This window comes from Ochotona curzoniae, unplaced genomic scaffold, assembly GCF_017591425.1.
Source record: "Ochotona curzoniae isolate NIBS_2020 unplaced genomic scaffold, NIBS_Ocur_1.0 contig_4792, whole genome shotgun sequence".
Classification (NCBI taxonomy): Eukaryota; Metazoa; Chordata; class Mammalia; order Lagomorpha; family Ochotonidae; genus Ochotona; species Ochotona curzoniae.
The window spans coordinates 10,867,998-10,885,672 of NW_024466389.1; the positions used below are offsets into that span (position 1 = coordinate 10,867,998).

Consider the following 17,675-nt stretch of genomic DNA (forward strand, 5'->3'; position numbering starts at 1 on the left):
TCGTCTCTCTGGGCTTCCTTTCTTTGGAATACAGTAAGTTAGGACTAAATTTTCACTCCACTTAAACTGAGCTATGTGCATCACTGACATTTGAGACTGGGTTCCCGTGGCCTATCCCCAACAAGTGCCAGTGTCTTTGCCCTAAATTCAATCCTGTGTGGTAGTTTAGCTTCTCTCTGAGGGCTTTATCTGCAAATGCAAGAATACTAGTTGCAACATTGTTGCAATGGTTAAATGAGCTAATCTGCAAAAAGCCCTTAACTGTGCTTGGTACAGAGGCAGCTTCCTGTGAGCTGTAATTAACACTGATAAGGATTCCTCTGCACTTCAGAGCCGTGTCTACAGCTTGGGGATAATGGTACCTACGTTGTGGAGCTATTGCAAGGATTAAATGAGACAATAAGCGCCTGCGGCTGGGTGCCTGGCAATTGGCCCCAGTTCTTGTAAAATCAATTACTTTTGCAGGGGTGTGGCCAAGTTCGCTTTCCCAAGCCCCAGTGTCAGAGACGTAGCCCTGGAGTGGGAAGTGCAGGGTTGGGGTGGCCTCTGGGTGTCCTGCTCAGGGTGCCAAAGATGTTCTGTTCCATACTTTGCTGGTTCTCAGCCCAGAGCATGTGCCTGCACCCCTCCGGTCTTCTCAGCTCATGACTGCAGCTTTGCCAGCCCAGCCCAGCCCAGCCTTGTGCTCTAGCAAGCACCCTCTTCCACCCTCCTGCTTCCCCTTGGGCCAGAGATCAACCCTTAATTCATTAAACCTGTTGATTCAGGGCCCAGCCCCGCAGCCCTGCAGGGCCCCTAACTGTCCTTGCATCCCTCACATGGGAAACTTGGCCGGGTCTGGCTCCAGGGCCCAAAGGGCAAGTGTCAGCCAGCAATAGGGCCACAGGCTATGCAGAAGACAGCTGGGGCCTGTAGGACAGGGTGCACCTGGCTCTTGGTCCCATCAGGCACCACTTAAGAGGATGTATATCCTTGAATGTGGCGGGCTGGGCAGGGCTGTAGATGCCTTCAGAAATGGAAATGGGACCCATTTGTTTATGATTTACCCCCTGACATGTAACGGGAACCGATGGGACCAATAAAGTCTCCGCACTCTTCCAGCCCCTGCCCCAGAGTGCTGGAGCCAGTCCAGGGCTCTGGCTGCAAACATGCCTCAAAGTGGAGCAGAGTGGCCTTCTCCCCAGCCCTGGCCTCCCTTCTCCTCACCACTGAGCCCTTGGTTTCTGGAAGGATCCTTCACCGTTCCTAGGATCAGCTCAGCTGTGCCAGCCTTTCCAAGCTGTGGGGCAGGAAGGCAGGGCGCCTCGCTTTCCAGGTAGACAGCAGCCAAGCTGGCAATTTGGGGGAAAAAGACTTGGATGTTCTGAGCAGAGGAGGAGGGGCGGGCAGTGATCGAGGGAAAATCCAGTTTTCAATTTTCCTCCTGAGGGGGAAAAAATGAGCGCATGAAAGACAGAGTCATTTTCCAGTGTTCAGGCCCCAAGTAAAACCTCCTTGAGACATTACGAGTGATTAAAGAGGAAGAAAGAAAAGAAATTGTAAAATCCATTTGGCTTTAGCAGGAGTGTACAATGCATTCTTCTTTTGGGGAGAATCTAATTAGAGGGCAAGAGGGGATGAAAGCTGGGGCTTGGAGTTGGGGGGCCCTGGCAGGGTACAGCTGGACCTTGTGGGGTGACCTCACAGGGATGCTGTCCCACCCAGCCTCAGCTTTCCAGAGTCCGACCCTAGATCCGGACTGTGCCTTGGCTCTGTGGCTTGGTGGCTTAACCTAGGGCCTCCTGTGCTCCATTTTAAAATGGGGCAGGTGTTTGGTGCTGGTCAGGAGGCTGTCGTCCAGTGCCAGAGGGTCTGGGTTGGATTCCTGCTCCAGCGCCTGACTCCAGCTTGCTGCTAATGTGGAGCGCGGAGGCAGCAGGGATGACTCAAGAATCAAGTCCCTGCCATTCATGCAGGAGATGTGGAATGAGGTTTCAGATCCTGGTTTTAGCTCAGCCCTGACCGTTAGAGGCACTTGGAAAGTGATAAACCGAGTGGATAGGAATTCTCTTGCCGTATCTCTGTCTCTCAAATTAAAAAAAATATATAATAATAATAACATTTTCTAAGGGAGGTACTGAAACTCATTGTGGCAGTGGGTGTTGGGACCTCATGAGAGGATGTTGTGCAGAGCTTAACCCACCCTGGGCACTCAGTGAGTGCTGGTGTCTATCTTATTCATTTATCCAATTCATGGCCTTGTCCTGCACTGTAAATGCTGTTTGCATCCTAGGCACCTGTGGTGAGCCCTTTGCTTCCAAATCTTCCCTTTCCCATTTCCATCGGTTGCGTCTCTGAGTGCCTTGGAAGTCTCCTTGGAAATAAGGTGTAGCCCAACCTCTGAGGCCACTAAGCATACCTTCGATTCCCACCACCCCCCACTCCCAAGCTCTTGCAGGGCACACTGGATTCTTTGAATACAAACTCATCTTGTTTACTCGTACTATAAACACCCCCAGAGTTGTACCTGTGCTCACCCTGCCCCCCCCTCATGCACATACACATCTGGTCTGTGCCTGTCCTGTCCCCTTAGCAGGACCAGCCTGGCAATGGATATGATGGGTCCTTCCATAGCTATTTCCCTAAATGCAGGACCTAGCACCTGCCCACGGCTTGCCTCAATGTCTCTCCTGCTGTATTCAGCCCGTCTAATGCTGCCCCTGCCCACAGCCCCACTGAGGGCTGTCTGGGGCAAGCTCACAGTGATGCTGTCCTCATAAGAGGGCAAACACAGGATGGCCTGGCCTGGGCTAGAGGTGGAGGCTGTGTATAGAAGACAGGGGCGGCAGCTGCAGTTTGTGTGTGTGTGTGTGTGTGTGGTGATTTCTCAGGTCTTCCCATAACTCTCACTTGGTAGAGGGGTAAAGTGGCAGAGGGGGCTCCATCCCCTGGGTTTGGATTGGGTTCATCTCTTGAAATAGCCATATAGCTGTGTGACCTTGGGGAAGTCACTGGCCGTCTCCGGTCCTCAACCTCAGAGATGGATTACTATCACTCAGTACCTACCAGCTCTGTTGCTGTGGGTGCCGGGCTCAAGGCAGGAGCATCCCAGCTGTTCCTTAGCACCATTCTGTCTCCAGGGAGACAGTGACATGTTTCATTGCAGCCAGGGGGCCAGCTACCCACTCACCTCCTGCAATGAGAGCATGTTGTCCAGTCTGAAGCATCTCGAAGCAAGGTTTCTGTGCTCTGAGGGTTCCAGGTTGCATGTCTCTCTGACATTTTTAACTAAACCTGTGGCTGGCCACATTTGGGACAATAACATTATTCATTCCATCAAGTTCAGCAAACTGGGCTCAGAACAATAATTGCTCCAGGTTGCGAGAAACAGATTTTATTTTTATTGATCAAAAAAAAATCTTTTTATCAAAAACACATCAAACTAGAAAAAGCGTAAGCAGCAGGATCAAATTGGATTTTAGCTCCTTTAAAAAAGAGTGACTCCCTCCAGCAGGTCGTTTGTAAAGACACCTGGCCCTTCATGGGAGCCTTTCCAAGAAGAGTGGGGTGTGCCCCGGGCAGGGCCGGCTGATTCCTCAAGGCACCCCATGTGTGTATGGAGGCCCCTGAATGGGCCCAACATCTGGATGTGGCTGGATGAATTCAGTGGCGTGTTTGTGTGGGTGTCTGGAGTGTCATTCTTCCAGCCCTCTCAGACCTGTTCAGCTGGCCAACCGGGGCTTTCAGCGCAGGGCAGGTGTCTGGTGTTGCATAAATGCATCTTTAATGAGATTACTGTGCAAGATGATCCCCAAATCCCCGGCAGCAGTCAGGTTAGCCTTGAAGAGCAAACTGTTATAAGTGTTGGTTGGATCAGCACAAGCTGTTGCCAAGATCTGGGCATAGAGAAGTAGACCATTCACTTATTCCTTCAGCATCTGTGGATGCAAGTTTTTGCCATAGGCCACACGCCTTCTTGGGCATTGGGCTATGGGGTGGGGTACAGTGTGGAGTGGAGTCGGAACCCATGAAAAAAACAAAACAAAACAAAAAATCCTTGTCTTGATGGGATAGAAACATGGCCTCTGTTGATGACTCCCGTCAGGAGGTTGGCAAGCAGACAGATCGTGGGGGAGGTAGGTGCCAAGTGTGGTCCCTGACGTCAGGCTTTTAAAGGTCATTGTCCTGCCACAGTGGCAGCTCCTTCCCTTCGCACATAATGGAGAGACAGCTGATTGCTGAGCACGAAGGGGGCAGAGGGGAGCTAGGGAAGGAAACAGGGTGACTGCAGAAATTGGAGCAGGTGGGAGGTCAGTTGGGCTTCAGGTCAGGGCCCTAGGCTGTGGCCTGCTGAGAATCTGATGGCCATGGCAGATTGCAAGAGCAGCACAGAAGTCACCCTCTATGCCAGTCCCAGGGCTGGGTTCTCCCTTTCCTTCCCTTCTCTTTCCTGTGAAAGAGGACCTTCTGTCCCTCTGCTGTCAGGTGAGCAGAGCTGGGTGCCTGCCCCAGAGCTCTGGCTGCTCCCATCCTCCACGTTCCTGCCCACAGTGGCTCCCCAGCTGCAGATCCCAGCAGCCACCTCTCAGGTTCCACCTCCTGAGTCAGAAACCCTGACGTGGGGTCCAGTTTTGAGTCGGGCCCAGGAGATGCTGAGAAGGTAGCTTGCTTTGCCAAATGTGGCCAACACTGGCTTTGGTGTCCAGCTTGTTTGAATTCACCTGGAGCCTTGTTTGAGCATGTTACAAAGGATCTTAACACCCTCCCATGGTGGTGGGGGTCCTCTGAAAGGAGAGTTGAGTTCTTGGGTCATGCCAGACCTTCACTGCACTGCCATCCCCTTCTTCCCTCTGTCACTACATTTCCCAGCAGGAGTAAACCATATAGAGACTTGCAGGTGCCCCTTGCCCAAACCTCACTGGCAATAGCCCCAAATGGCTGCAATGGCCAGGGCGAGGCCAGGCCAAAATCAAGAAGTTGGAATTCCATCTGGTCTCCCCGATGGATGCAGTGACACAAGCACTTCTATTACCATCTTCCTAGGTGCATTAACAGGGGGCTGGATGGGACATGGAGAAGCAGGAACTAAAACTGATGCCTATGTGGGATGCTGGTGTTGCAGGTGTCAGCTTAACCTGATGTACTGCAACACCAATTCTGCCACCTCCTCTTTTTTGGTACACAGACACTCAGAGAAGCCCTGGGGATCGGGGGACACAGCATCTTGGAGTCACTTTCCTTCCTACGACTGCTGCCTCCTTCCACCGTTGGGTTAGGGGTGGTGGTGGTGAGGTTTGGATGGATTCTGTAGAGGTGCACATGCTGGCCCCTTACACACACACACACACACACGCACACACACACACACACACACACATACACCCAGGGAGCCCCCACCTGCCTTTTGCAAATAGCTTCGAAGCTTGATGGCTGGGTCAAGTTTTCTGCCATCACTCTTGGAGCTGGCTCAGACCCTGGCTTGTCCACCATGTTGACTGCTGCCATGTTGGGTCCTGCGGATCAGAACCAGCAAGGTGTGCCTGAAGTTTGAGTCTTTCTCTTTTTCTTGGGTGGGTTCTCCCAGGGCCAGTGCTTGGGCAGGTGGGGCAGATGGGGTGATGGGGGGCTTGCTTAGCGAGGGGCAGGTGGTACTCTCACTTAGTGCCCCCGGATGCCCACCAGCACTGGGACCTGGCTGCAAGGCTGTGTCTGCCCAGGACCAAGTTTTCCAGGACTGGGGCATCTGCTTGACATAATACGTAACAGTAATTAAGCAATAAGCCGCCTTGCCCAGCTTCACAGCAATCATTTGGCTAAGTAACCACCATGGTCCAGTGCCTCAAAAATCACCATTAGAGTACGCTTCTTATGGCCATAAAATTTCTCGTTTTCTGCCTTTCATGAGACTCCCCCTGCAATCTTCGCCTTGCTTTATTTATACACTCGTCCGCAAACAATGGCAATAAACTCTTTCCCAGAGTGTTGCAAATCAGAAATTTGTCCACATTTTTCCACCGCCTTCCACTGCAGACCTGCTCTGCCTGGGAAAGGCTCAGCTCGGCCAGCTGGCGAGGGCCCGGTGGCTGTAGATTGATGGGGGCACGACAGGATGGGCTTGCTGGGGAGAGAGGGTGGGGAGGGGGCAGCGGCAGAATGTACCATGAAAGGCCTCCGCTGTCCAGCCAGCAGCTCCGCGGCAGAGGAGGGGCTGGGGGCCCTAGGCTGGGGGAAGGGATGGGAGGAGAAGCTTTCCTCACTTCTGAGGAGGAAGGGGGGTATGGGGGCTAATGGGGCTGGTCCCCGACAGAGTGTGAGGGTGGTGAAGTCAGCCCTTCCCCTCTCCCCGCACAAGTCTCAGGGTGGGTGAACAAGCCACTTCCAGGCCTGGCCCTGCGCCACCAGCTTAGAATCCTGGTACCTTGTGCAACTCCTCCTGACTGCCCTGTCAATCACCCTGCCTCTCCAGCAACAGGTGTTGCCTGGGAGCCAGCCCTCCTGGGGCCTGGTCCCAGGCTCTGGTGGTGAAGTCATGAATAAGCCCCAGGCAGCCCAGACTCCCTGATCCTGAGGATCAGGGGGCTGGGGTGGTACTTTGTTTTTAGGGAGGGGGTGTCAAGTGGGGCTCAGAGGAGGCTTAGAATTACTGCAGGTCACACAGCAACTTGGAGGGAAAGTTAGAGGCAAAGCTCAAGAAGTCAACCCAGAGTCCACAGTCTCCCACGCCAGTGTGGGGGGCCCAGGCGCCCAGGCCACCTTCTGCCTGCTTCCCAGGTATGTTAACAGGAATCACATCGGTCAGACCTCACACTGGCAGACCTCACACTGGCTTCTGTTCCTATTAAGAGGATTTTAGAATGATAGGAACTACCATATTATTCCCAGTCACCTCACCCTAGGGTGACACTCGGGAGAAGTTCAGCTGCTGTCCTCACAGAACACCCTCCCCCACATTTCCCACCTGGCACGGCCAGAATCTCTGCTGTGGGGGTGTCCCTGGTTTGTTGGGGAGCTCTGATCCCTGCACTCAGAAAGCTTGGTTAAACCCCTGGGCCCTGCATCACAAGATGTAATTGAGCCATTTCAAAAGCTTTGCAGACAAATGGAATCAAAAGATAAGTTTATTTTGGTGCAACAGTTTCTGAAATGCATTCGTACAACTGGGGCTTTAAAGTGTTCGTGAGAATGCATATAATGGATTTTTATTTTAAAAGCCAAAATAGATATATCCTTTAGTTTCATTCCCCCCCACCCCCCATGAACTGTTTGGTATTTGGCAAATAGAGCATACCCATTCCAAGGTCATCCTTCAGGATCAGGGTTGGGTGCCATAATTGAGATGCCACATGGGGAATCCTTGTTCCGTGTTGGGGTCTTTGGGGCAGAGTCCCTGCTGTGCTTCTGGCACCAGCTTCCAGCTGCTGCTTACCTTCGGAAGCAGCAATCGAGACCTGCAGTGGCTGGGTCCCTGCCCCCCATGTGGGAGGACTGGTTGACTCCCAGGCTCTTGGCTTGGCCCTGGCCCTCCTGCCCCAGCTGTTTTGGGCATTTGGGCGAGTGAACCAGTACATAGCCAATGTTTCTTCTCCATCTCTTTTGCTGCTTTTCTTAAAGTGAAAATAAATAAGTAATTTTAAAACAGTAATTACTAGTCTCCCAAAGGAGTTGACACTAGGAAGTGAGAGGATGGCATGAAGGGTACGTGCCCCTGGCATTTCTGGGAGTTTTTGGGAGGTGCCAGTGACACAGGAGGAAGGAGTGGGAAGACAGCATCCCAGGGTGCCAGCAGTCCTGCAGGTGTGCTTTGTTCCAGCAGGTACAGACAGGACCTGCGATGCCAGATACCCAAGGGCACTTTGCTTGGTAGGTGGGGGCTGGCAGCCCTGGCTTTGAGTTGCTGAGACCCTCTGAGCCTCAGTCTCCTCACCTGGGAAATGGGCCGGTAGTCACACTGAGCTCCTGGGGTGGGGTGAGATCAGTGACTTGGTACAGGGTCAATACACACACACAAACACACACACACACACACACACACACACACACACACACACACACACACGTGCGGGCTTGTGTGATGTTCCCACATGGCCTTCATTGCTGCAGGAGGCTGCCTATAGCCACTGGGCCCAGACTTCGGCACTCCTGGGCGGAGTGCACAGAGGAGCCAGGGACACTGTGTCCCAGTGCTGTTCTGAAGGCTTTCTCCGCCTTCTGCCTCTCCATGCACCCGTGGGGAGGGCAGGGCGAGGGCAAGGGAGTTGGGCCTTTGGAAGGTTTGGCTTCTCAGGCGTGTGCTCCTTTCACAGGCGTGTTGTGAGGCTGCCATGTGTCATCAAGTAGGGGCAGCTCCCTCTGGCCACTGCATCCAGCTGCTTCGCTTTTCCCTCTACCAATTCGGAGGCCTCTCCTGCCCCAGGTCCTTGAGGTTCTGTCTGCTCTTTCTCCTTAGTGCCTGCTGTGTTGGTATCCAGCTGGATCACCTGCTGGGTGCTCCCATCCTTCCCTTCCCTCGCTGGCACCAATTTCCCTGAAGAAGGGGCAGGGTGTGGGTTGTTTTCTGGCTGGGTTTGTGCAAAGCCAAGCAAGGATGCACTTGTTCATTTATTCGTGCTTGCATCTGTTCATTGCTCTTGTGAGTGGCTGGAGGATACAAAGGTAAGTGAGGGCCTCCGTCCCTCAAGGTGCCAGTTGCAACCCCGGGGGGCTGTGACTGCTGTGGTGGCTCGCTGGGTGTGCTGCGGAGCAGCCCTGTGCTAACCGCAAGCTGGAGCTGGGATTGTGCCTTTGGAGGAAGAGGGAGTTGAGGGACATGGTTGTTCTAAGTCAGGGCAGGACAGTGTACCGTTTCATATCTGTCACACTTTCCAACAATGGAGTGCAGGCAGATGGTAGCTAGCTCTTGGTCCTGCTGGAAGTGCTGGGTGGTGGTGGTGAGGGGTGATTCCTGGACAACCGGCCCACAGTCAAACAGGGTTCAAACCAGGGCCCTGCCTGCCAGGCTGCCTGCCACTGGGTGTGGGAGGATAGTCCATGTGTGATTGGGTAACCCAGGGGTGCTGGTCCTCCTGGGCTTGAACTACAGCCTCCTCTGCCTTCTTTCTCTTCTCCTTTAAGATGCCCAGCACTAACCTTATTTTATTTTTGAAAGATTTATTTTTTATTTGAAAGGCAGAATGACAACCAAAGATGGAGAGACAGAGAGAGAAGGCATCCATCTGCTGGTTCACTCCCAAAACACCCACAGCAGTTGGAGCACTTCAAGCTGGCGCCAGGAACCAGGAACTTGCATCTGGGTCTCCCACATGGATGGCAGGAACCCAGAAGCGTGGGCGGTCTTCCGCTGCTTTCATAGTTCATTAGCAGGGAATTGGACTGGAAGCATGGACTGGCTAGGACTCAAACCAGGTGCTATGATGTGGATGTGGCTACCCCATGCTCAACTTCCTGTGCACAAGGCCCACCCATTCCCACCAAAGAAATAATGAGTATAAGGTTCAGGAGCTCACTGCCATCCCTGCACGTGTGGCTGGGGTGACAAATCTGGAATCCCAACAAGTTTCCTGTGAGCACGCAGCTTCTGATCCCCCCACTCCCCCAGGGTTGCCTCCCCCCGCCCCTCCCCTCTGCCTTGGCCATGGCCCGGGAGATAACACCAGGACGCAGGACCCTCTGGGAGCTGTGCAGTGAGCTGTGCCCGGCACTCTTTCCCAGCCAGTCTTCTGCATGCCTTTGCTTTCAAAAAATGCATTTATGATTATTTTGAAAATCAGAGTTACAGGGAATGAGAGACAGTGAGAGAGATTTTCCACTGTCTGGTTCACTCCCCACATGGTCCCGATATCCAGGACTGGGCCAGACTAAAACCAGCAGCCAGGATCTTCATCCAGTTCTCCCATGTGGGTGCAGGGGCCCAGCACTTGGGCCATCGTCCATAGCTTCTTCCAGGCCATCAGCAGGGAGCTGTATCAGAAGTGAAACAGCCAGGATCTCAACTGGCATCCAAGTGGCGTGTTGGTGTCACAGGTGGTAGTTTCCCATCAGCTCCTGCTTGCTGGTTAGGGAATTCTGTCGAGTCAGTATTTGAAGTAGCCCAAGGAAGAAGTGAATGAAAACTGGCCATCCTTTTTGGTGGGCCTACTTATGCTTGCAGTAACTGGCCCGGAACCTGCTTGCAAATGCTGGCAGCCCCTGTTGGAGTTCCTGATCTAGTCCCTGCTGCTCCAGCTCGGATCCAGCTGCATGGGAAGGCCGCCGAGAATGGGAGACCTGGCTGAAAGTCCCGGTTCCTGGCTTCAGCCTGGCTTTTCCTGGCCAGTGGGGTCATGTGGGGAGTGAGCCCAGCAGATGGAAGATTGTGTGTATGTGTGTGTATGTCCATTTCTGTGTGGGACTCTGCTTTTTCAAATACGTAAAAATAATCTTACAAAGCACACGGCCTCTGGAGCTTTGGCCTCATGCCTTGAGGCAGGTGGTCCCGAGCTTTGTCTCAGAAGCATCCAGTCCTCCCTCCCTTCTCTCCCTTCTGCACCTTGTGCGTGGTCACGCCTTGATGCCCAAGGAGGAACTCTATCATCAGAACAAATGGCTCAATCACACAGTACCATTGCAGGCAGAACTACTTCCTCCTTCCTAGACATGACCCTTTCTGGCCAGGAAAGGGCACAGTGCCCTCTAGTGCCTGCTGGCGGCCCCGGAACGCCCTACCCAGGCCTCACAGTTTGTAGTGTTTCGGATGCATCTGGGATTCAGAAGTTCCTGGTGTAGATGCTGACTTTCTGGAGTAAGAGGTTTGTCAAGTTCAACCAGTGAACAGGTGAGAGCTTTAGCCTCCTCTCTCTCTAGCTGAGAGTGTGAAATGGGGGCCTGTTAGCTTGAGTGGGTTCCCAGGAGGCTTAGGAGGTGGGCTTGGAGAAACAGGGTTTGGATTTGGATGCCACCTTGCCACCCTGCAGGAGTCTGGACCCATGATGTCCCTGACACCAGCACAGAGCCTCGTCTGGGCTGAGACTGTGGGATCCTGTTGGAGGGAGGGGCTGGGGTCCCTTCTAGAAGCCCCTTGGAGAAGGAGCCAGAAGTGTTTGCTGCTGCATCAGAGCTGGTGCCTCCCCCTTGTCCTCTGACCAGGGAGGAGGTGAAGGTGTGGGAGATAGATTGCAGCAGGCCGAGCTTCCGCTGCCACTCCCAGGAAACCCTACCTGGTTGTCCTGGCCCTGTCACCTTTTGGCTGTGGTCCTGTGCAGGACCCTGAGACCGTGAGCCTCACCTTGCCTCGCTTTCCTCCTCTGGGCGATGCTGGACTGTGGTCTAAATGTTGTAGATAATGGCCTCCTCAGATGGCCAGCAGCCACAGAGCATGAGTGCCTGCAGGAGCTGCACCAACAGGGTTGGGGAGGTAGAGGCCTGCAGGGACCCTGGAGGGTAGGCGGGGCCTGGAGAGCTGATGGGCTTCCCAGCTGCTTGGGATGGAGATGCAGGTGATGCTCACTGGGCGTGGGACCGCTTACCTGGCCGGGATCCTGGCTCCCTCGGACAGGGGAGTGCACGCATACATGCTTATGTGCATGAGAGTGTGTGTGTGCGTGAGACGGGAGGGAGACAGAGGGTCAGGTATGGCCGGAGATGACAGCAGCCCTAATAGGAAAGCTGGGGCTCCATTCAGTACTCAGCCTCACTCAGGCTTTGTCTATAATGCTTTCAGAGCTAGACAGAGTCCATGTCACCTTTGAAGTCTTAGGCACCGAGGACTGAGTGAGGTGAATCAAGAGGGGGTCCATTTTGCTCTGGTGAAGCAGGGTGACCCAGAGGCTGACAGCCTTGCTCCATTGCCAGGAAGACTTCCCCACCCCCAGTCCTGTTTCATGCATTTTAAGCTGCTTCCTACATCAGTCATTCATTCATTGATTCACACAGGCAGTCTTTGGGGCGCTTGCTTTGTGCCAGGACTCAGGAGTCGGCAATGAATGAAAAGACAGGGATGCCCTTACACATGGCAATAGGAGGAGGGTATGGGAGCAGACACGAAGGGGAGTTCTCAGAATGTCTGAGGGTGGTGACATGTGCCCTGGGAAGGGCAGGCTGTGCTGTGACCCAGCATGAAGCACGTGGAGTCCGCAGGAGCCTGTGAACCTCCATGTCTGGCTTTTGCAGTCCAGCCAGCTGCCAGCTACATACAGGTGCTTGTGGGACAAGGCGGGGTGGGGGTGTAGGCAAGGTGCTCCAGCGGGAGGGCACAGGGCGCTCCAGGGGGAGGGCACAGCCTGCCAAGGCCTTCAGGAAGCAGGCTGCTGCTGGAATGCAGGGAGAAGTAGAGAGGAAGACCAGGGCTGGGCCGTTGGGCGATCCCCTCCCTAACAGGGGTAACAGAATCGCCTGATGTTGCAGCTGCGTTGGTTGCATGTGAGTGTGAGGGACAGGATGGAGACTGCGGGGCGTATGTACCAGGGTGGCAGTGCCCCATGCTGTGATGGGGCCCACAGAGCTGTGGGCAGAATAGGTAGATGAGAAGGGTCCGCTACATGGCCATCGAGGAGTTTGCCCTTGGGGCCCAAGCTCTTGCCTCAGTCCAGTCTCTCACTTGCCCGAATGGTGTGTTCCGCACTGGTTACAGTTGGACACTTTGCACAGAGGGGCTGGGAGGGCTTGTGCTCCAGGCCCCCCGTCTCTCCAGGCCCCCAGCTGAGCTGTAAATGACTTTTCCATTTTCTGAGGCCAGCGCCCAGGCCTGCTTGGTATTCAGGGACACCAGGCCCGCACTCGCCAGCTCTCGGCTCTGCCAGAATTACTTGATTAAAACGCATATCAACTATTATGTGATTCGCTTCTGTGCCGCAGCTCCACGCCAGGGCTATGTTAAACTGTAATAAAGGCCCAGCCTGGGAGAGGGTGGGAGACTGAGAGGAAGACTCCAAACCTCAGGACCACTGCTGTTCCTAAGGACCCAGGGGGTTGGAGAGGTGTCAACTTCCTCCTGGCTTGTATGAGGCAGATACACCCAAAATCATGACCATCTGGAGTTAGGGCTGTTCCTTTGGCAGAAGAGGGGTGCAGGGAGACGCTGGCAGTGCAGGGGGGTCAGAGATGGACTCATCCATCACCAAGGAGCATGCTGAACGCCAAGTGGAGTCTCATGGGCCCAGGGAACGTGTGTGAAATGGAAGTTCTGCTGCCTGCCCCAGCCTGCAAGGTGGTGACAGGGATTTAGCTGGGGCAGCAAAGGAAACTGCAGTCTTTACAGCGCCCCATACAAGTGCAGGGCCAAGAGTGTGGCAGGTGTCAGAGGTCATGAGGTCATGCTGCCAAGCTCTACCTATGTGAAAAGCCATTGTTGAGTGCCTGCTGTATGCTTGACAGAGTGCCCGCTGTGCCCACTGAGACCAGCAGACCCCAAGTCACGCTCGCTCAGTGTCTCTGATGAAGTACTAGGTGCCCCAGGAGGGCTGTGGGGACCCTTCTAGGACAGCCCAGGATATGTTGCTGGGGGAGCCTGTCTGGGCTGAGCAGGGATGTGCTGTGTGGGGTGGAGAGGCAGTGGGGGGTTCCGAGTGGAGGAAGCAGCATTCAGAGGTGTGGATGCAGGAGCAGCCTTGAGCTGCAGGACGGGGTGCCTGGTGGAGTCCCCAGGGGAGCCTGGATATGGGGCTGTCTGGCATGCTCTGGCTGCCATTAGTGGCTTTGCCAGGGCTGAGACTGGGGGCTGCTGAGACTTCTCAGCTTGCTCTTGCCCTCCCTCTGACCCCCGACTGTGATAGGCTGAATGCCCCTCTTGCCGTCCCCAGGCCTCCCTGCAGCTCTGCATGTCATCATGCATCAGGCCTGTCACTTGGAGTATTGGATGCTTCCTCCTTTGGATCAGGAAAGTCCAGGGCAGGCATGAAGCCTCCTCCATCAGACAGGCAGCTTCCTAACGCAGAGAGGCTGCTTGTCTGATACCAGATTGGCAGAGTCCCAAGGGAGGGGCTGGGTTTCCTCCTTGCTCTGGGGTGGGATGGAGTGCCTCTGGGCTGGTGGCTTTTTTTTTCTTTTTAGATTTATTTATGCATTCAAAAGGCAGAATGACAGAGGGAGAGACAGAGAGAGTGCTTCCATCTGCTGATTCACTCCCTAAGTACCTGCCATGTAAGGCTCTAAGCCAGGCTTAACTCCATCCCAGTCTTGCATGTGAGTGACCAAGCCCCGTCATCTGCCTCCCATGTGCATTAGCGGGAAGCTGGCGCAGCAGGAGAACATTCCAGACTCCAACCAGACTTTCCAGTATGGGAGGCAGGGTGTCCCACATGGTGGCTCAACCTCCATGGAAGCACTTCTCCACGGGGCTGAAGTCCCCTACTGGGCGCTGTTCTCCTGAGCTCTCTGTGGATCACCGAGGGCAGCACATCAGGGTTACCAAGGATCCACAGGGTTGCTATGGCAACACTGCTTCCAGAGGATCACTCCAGATCCTTGTGTCAGCAGTGACCCTAGGGCTCTGCCTTGCCTGCCTCTGTCTGGACTTCTGTCTGGCATCTCTGTAGAGCCGTGCTCGGTGGGCGACGGCAGGGGTAGGGAGCCTGGGACAAACCAGGTCCAGCTCACATGTGGCGATGGGAGGGGACAGGCAGTCTAGGACAAACACGGAGCTCAAAGGGATGTGCAGAGAGCGAGGAGTCCCTTGCAGGACAGAGAGTAGATGTGGATGAGAGGCCAGGAGCCGAGGGCATGGCAGCATTGCCCTGGACTTTGGTTTAGGGGTCAGCAGCAAGCCAGTGTTGGTCCTTGGCTCATGGGCAGATGCTGGCATTCTTCCTGACTTACTCCCCCAAATGGCTACAGTGGCTAGACCTTGGCCAGGTCAGAGACAGGAATTCCAGCCAGGTCCTCAGGTGGGTAGCAGGAGTTCAAGCATATGGGCTGTCTTTCTACTGCTTTCCAGGCTCATTACTGGGAATCTGGATCAGAAGCAGAGCAGGGCCTGGTACAATAGCCTAGTGGCTAAAATCCTCACCTTACTTGCGCCGGAATCCTATATGGGTTTTGGTTCATATCCTGGCTGCTCTACTTTCCTTTCAGCTCCCTGCTTATGGCCTGGGAAAGCAGTAGAGAATGGCCCAAAGCCTTGGGACCCTGAACTCGCATGGGAAACCTGGAAGAAGCTCCTGGTTCCTGGTTTTGGATCAGTTCAGCTCTGGCCATTGCAATCACTCAGGGGGTAAACCAGCAGACAGGAGATCTTTGTCTCTCCTTCTCTCTGTAAATCGGCCTTTCCGATAAAAATAAATCAATCTTAAAAAAAAAAAAAAGAAGCAGAGCAATCAGAACTCGAACCGGTGCTCTGATGTGGGGATGCTGGTGTCATGGGCTGCAGCTTAATCCTTTTCCCCACCCTGTCAGCCCTGAGATTCTGTACACTTGAATAAGATTATCTCAGCTGTTCAGTTGCAGTGTAAGTTTAAGTGCTGGGCTCACGGGACCAGCGCCACATGTTCCACTTTACCCCCCAAATGCAGAAAGTTCTATTGGACAGCACTGGAGCAGAGCTGAACAGAGGCCTTGGAGCACTGGTCCCCAGGACAGAGTTGTGTCCTTCAGACTGTGGCTGCCTCCCCTGGCTGACCTCACAGCTTTGCAGTCTGTCTCTGCTGGTGGATTTGCTCCCCATCCCACTCAGCTCCTGTCTGAGTCCCAGGATTGCCACCGAAGGGACCCAGCCTGGGGCCTGTCCCCATCTGCTGTGCTGGCCTCTGGTCCTGCCCACTATAGCCCACTTCTTTTTTTGAGGCCCCACTGGCTCACGGTCTCCGTTCTCATCAGGCGATCAAGGCTAGCAAAAATTGCAAGGAAATGAAGCCGCAGGGTGAGTTGGATGTGGCTTGCAGTCCCAGACATGCTGGCGAGGGGCTCTGAGATGCCAGGTGTGCCCTCTGAGATCCGCTCGCAGAGACTGGCGAGGGTGGGAGAGGACAGGCAGCTGGCGGTCCTGGCTGGGAACGGACAGAGGATCCCTGCCCTCAGAGAAGAGAAAGGCGATGGTGAGGGCTCTCTTGCCATTGGCTCCTAGTGGCATGGCACAACATCACATGAGCATAGCCTGGCAGTGGCCAGTACAATGCACAGGTGGCTTCCCAGCGGGTAAGCTATCAGGACAGAGGAAAAGAGACCTGGGGCAGAGGGATGTTGGACGAGATTAGATGCCATTTCAGGTGTTTGACCTCCCAAACTCCTGGTTGTGATTGTGGAAGTCAACAGTGACCCATCATGCCCTTCTACAGACCTTGCACCTGCTTTGTCCCTGCTTCCCTTCATTCCACATCTAAGAGGCTCCATTCATTTCTGCTGTGAGTGGGTGGGGGGTGGGGCAGGATCAGCAAAAGCTTTCCCTAGAGGAGGGGCTGAGTCCTATTTATGTATGCAGTGCTGAAGTTGGGAGGAACTTGACTGGGTTGGTGACTTGGTGGGTCAGGAGAGCAGAGAGGGATACCAACGGAGATCCTTGGGGTGTGTGGCTCAGTGTTGCCCTCTACCACGTATACACTTGACCTTTGAGGCTCTGAGCACAGCCCGCCCCACAGACCCATCGCAGGGGCTCCATGGATGAAGGTATGAATAGATGAATAAATAAATGAAAAGCAAAATCTAAGGGCTTCTGGGAATTCCAAAGCTCCAAAGGAGAGAGAGGAGAGGGGATTAAGGCAGAAGTCAGGGAAAGCAGTGTGTTCTGAGGTCTACTCTCGCTTCTGGCCCTTGATGGTCCTCCTTCCCTCTCCTGCCAGCCCCTCCCCCTGCTCCCCCAGTTCCTTTGGGGAATGCTGAAGGTGCAGCCTGAAAGCTCTGCCTGAGGAACTCATTACAGACACACTCTGTGGTGTGGGAGTCGTGCTGGAGGCATGGGATGGCGGGGGAAGGCAGCTCAGCACCCAGGGGTGCTACCTATCGGACAACTGGCTCAGGCTGGGCTGTAGCCTCCACAGCCTGCCCCTTGGGCTGGAGCTTGCTCCTAGCCCGACAGTCCCCTCCCGGGGTGGGGCCGTGAGCTGGCGACAGCCTCCTGGTCTTTGTGTGTACAGATGAGGTGTGGTGGCCAGGGCCCTGAGTGTGGTCATCTGGGGGAGGTCTCCTCCAGCCACTCATGGACCCTGGACTGTGGAAATGCAAACCCAAATGCTTCACAGCACGAGTGGGGAAACAAAGGCCCAAGGAGGGGCATGGCCTCTCTGGAGTCACCTGTGGCAGAGAGCAGAACCAGGCCTGGCAGCTCAGCTTCCAGAGGGCCAGCTGCGGGCACACGCCTGTGTTTCCTCCTTCTTTGCCTCAGTTTGTGCAATATTTCCCCCAAAATTCAAGGACTGTGACTTAGATGAGCATCATGGGAAAAAACTACCATACAAGCTTGTGTCATAGGAAGACATGAGCCTTGCCGCCGTGGGGGGTTGGCCTGTCACCCTGGGGGGAGGGAGGGAGGTGCCACAAAAAGGCGTGTGTTGGTTGCCCCAGAGGAGGGATCCGTCTTTCCGTTTTTTCTTAAATTATGTGTTCTCAAATTCAGGCTTGAGTTAAAACACAAGGACAATCTGGGAGAACACGATTCTATGAATTCTGATAAAATTCACGCTTGCTTCTCTGTGAGTGCCCAGCCCGTGTCAGAGGCATGCAGCATCCTTGCATGTTGAAGGGACTGAACGAAATGCACATGGAGCAGCCCCCTGCTGCCAGGGGTGGAGATCTGT

General features: G+C 54.4%; 1 protein-coding gene across 3 annotated transcripts in view; it reads left to right on the forward strand.

The window, feature by feature from the left end:
* Window positions 1–17,675, forward strand: part of PAX7 (paired box 7) — an 88,452-nt gene that overhangs the window by 33,039 nt on the left and 37,738 nt on the right. The gene's annotated exons all lie outside the window — the stretch shown is intronic.